Source organism: Triticum aestivum, chromosome 6A (genome assembly GCF_018294505.1).
Source record: "Triticum aestivum cultivar Chinese Spring chromosome 6A, IWGSC CS RefSeq v2.1, whole genome shotgun sequence".
NCBI lineage: Eukaryota > Viridiplantae > Streptophyta > Magnoliopsida > Poales > Poaceae > Triticum > Triticum aestivum.
In genome coordinates, this window is record NC_057809.1 from 234,008,884 (window position 1) to 234,012,398 (window position 3,515).

The window sequence follows — 3,515 nt, forward strand, 5'->3', positions numbered from 1 at the left end:
CTATGCCTCCCACGGATTGATAAACCTTAGGTCATCCACTTGAGGGAAATTTGCTACTGTCCTACAAGCCTCTGCACTTGGAGGCCCAACAACGTCTACAATAAGAAGGTTGTGTAGTAGACATCACCAAACATTGAACATCCTAAAATATTTATCTTGAGTAGACATTAGTTCAATGAGACATATGTTGATATGAATTACTAAAACCACCCTTGGATTAGTTGCACTTTCAGTTGCTCCTGCCCCTCTTCAATTCCGTTACCCAAATTTTAGTAGCAGCAATATTTCAATTGTTGGCTCCACTCGTCCACCACCGACCTTATAGTAAAATTCCTGTAACTAAGGCATTTGAACCATTGCCCTCCCTCACCCACCACCATCCCCACGCACCATTACTCAAATTTTCAGTAGCCGCGACGCATCCTCAACACCACCCTGCCCCCCATAGTCCATCCCACCCTTCCCCTGCTCAAACCCTAGCTCACCATCACCGCCGCCAACCCCTGCCGGTCTGCCCGTGCCTCCTAGCTTAGATAATAAAGTTCAGGTTACCCTGCAATTCCCATACTTTCACCCCTTAGTTTTTAGATGAGGCATGAAGTGTCCCTCCCTGCCAGATCCACATCCCCTACTCTAGAGAGTCCCAGCCTAAGCCCGACCACGTATCCCAGTGAGCCCGACGAGCGTATGGCCAAATAGAGTTTTATCATGGCCTCTCCGGTGGATGATGGCAAGGTGGCCACCGTTCGTCTTGACCTCTTGATCTCAGAGCAACACCTTGCCACGGAAGCCGGTGAGAACATTGACTACTTTGCCATGCCAAAGGCTTCACGCCAGTGGGCTCGCGTATTACTATATCTCAGGAAAGTTTGCTACGACATCAAGCTCGTCGACGGCAACAGCTTCACGCAGGCCATGTCACAGGTTAAGTGGTCCATACCCAACCCCTCTGGTCAACCAATGTCAATCTCTTTGAAGGCCCTGACGCTGATCTCCTCCACCACATGGTCAAGGATTTGGGATCCTTATACGCCATCAAGCCCATCTTGTCATTTTTGAAGGACACATTTTATGGCGGCAGCTTGGGATCCTTAATTGCCAAGTCAGATCTCATCGACCACGACCATGAGGAGGGCACCCATAAAGGGTCTTCGAAGGTGAAATAACCCATCTATGACATCAGGGAGCACACCATTGGTCCATGCTCTTCCAACTGGAAGGATCCCATCCATGACAAGTGAGGCAATATCCTATCAGCAAATCTTACTTTTTTAGTTAGCCAACCCCTACCCTTTGTTATAGTAGCTTTTTCCATGCGGTGTTTTAATTGTGCATGTTTAATTATTTTAGCATGCAAAAAAAATGTAATGTTCAATAGGGCTATCTGACTTTTAAGTATGAATTGTCCACTTTAGTTTCACAAATGGTTATATTTGGTTGTTTATAGTGAGTAGATGCCTTGTTTATTTGTATTTGTTTGTTAGGTTGGTTGCAATGAGCATTTGTCCAGTTTTCAAGCATATGCTCTATTTATCTGTATTTGCTTGTTAGGTTGGTTGAAGTGAGCCTCTGTCTAGTTTTCAATGGCTATATTTGGTTGCTATACTGATCATATATGCCTTGTTTATTTCAGTTATTCACAATGTGATGTTCATTATCTGCAAGTCAAAAATGCGCAGTTCGATTTCATCTATACATGTTTGAACGGCTATATTTGGTTCCTGATATGCCTAGTGTAGTTAACAGATGCCCTTTATTTCATTTTTACACATTTAGCCAGTGTGATGTTTAAGCATGAGCTATGTTTTATTCATTTTCAAGAATAGCAGTTTGAATTACAATATTATTGTTAAGCATGTTGTAGTTAAAATTCCCTTCCATTTTATATCCGATTTAACAGCATGCTGAAACCAACACATTCAAGATATCATTTGGAGATGATGTTGTTTACCTTGGCTATCTTTTTTTGATGTTAATGTTGCTCTACTTATCATGCCTTTTCCATGTACTAATGTAGGACAACAACGGGAGTGGCCAGCATTTGCCGCCGAGGTTAGTTTCATCCTCGGCTTGTACTCCCCCATCGTTCCATAATGTACTGCATACAGATCCAGGTCTGGACACTTTTTAGCTTCAAATATTGACTTGTTGCTTGTAGGTACATATGTCCTTGGCAAAGATCCACGCATCGGCCCTTTTTGCTTATGGGGCAATGAGATATTCATGAACCACCATCAAGTGAGGAAACTGATAATAATTATTAGCAAAAAGATATGAAAGGTGGCGACCAAATTATTTGTTTACGCTCTATCCAACACAATAGTGAGCTGTAGGATGGTAAGTACAAACTCTGTAGCCTTCTCTTTCTACTGCCCATAATGACTTGTTAGGCAACAGTGTCTAAATCTTTTTCGTTTGCAGTGGTTCCCAAAGCAGTTTACTCAAGATTACCTCACAAAGTACATGATTGGTGGACATGCAATGAATGTTAAAGTATTTCACCGAGACTACAATGAGCATCAAGAAGTCCTAATGGAGACAGTGAAGGATGGGCGGGCATACATCACAAAGGGTTGGCCTAGAGTCGTGCGCGCATTACACATGGAGGAGGGCACAATATGGGCATTCCCCTTCACCTTCTCCAGCAACCACAATGTATTTCGCCTCTCTCTTTACAATCTTTAGTACAACTGTGGTTTATCATTCTTTACTTGGTGCTTCTGTAGTTCTTCAGTATATGTACATGTGCATCGAATTATGCATTCGTGCTTGAGCCTATATTTGTAATAAACATGGTTGGATATGAAATAAGTGATTGCCTACTTTCAAATCCAAAATCTGTGATTTTTTAATGCAAGGATTAAATTTGGGATAAATTATGTTCTGCAGGCCAGTACACTGCACACGGTTTCCGAAATCTAAATGTGTGTTATAAACATCAAGATCAAACACGTTTCTCAGATCCCCTACGTGTGCGATGAATCTCCATTGCGCACACAATCAGCCAAGAAAAAACGAGTGAGATTAACAACAACATCGCACATAGTCCCTTCTTATTAATTGTTGGCAAAGTCACCTTATCACACACGCTTGGCAATTATGGACTATTTACGATATCATGTGCATCGTAAACGTTTGCTCATAGAAGAATGCGTGTGATAGGCCTTCATCCGATGCAGGTATGACAGATGACTCGTGTGGGATATATTCAAGCTTCGCATACAGTTTTATTATGGTCAAGTTCCAAGATGGAGATGGTCGGCCACCTTCGGCTCAGCCTCATCATCCGGTTCAACAGTGCCAGCTCGAGCCAGCTCAACACTGATATGTCTCCAACATATCTACTTTTCCTAATGCTTTTCCTATTCTTTTGGACTCTAATTTGCATGATTTTAATGAAACTAACCCCGGACTGACGTTGTTTTCAGCAGAACTACCATGGTGTTGTTTTTGTGCAGAAATAAAAGTTCTCAGGATAGAACGAAACTTTGTGAGGATTTTTTATACAATAAAAG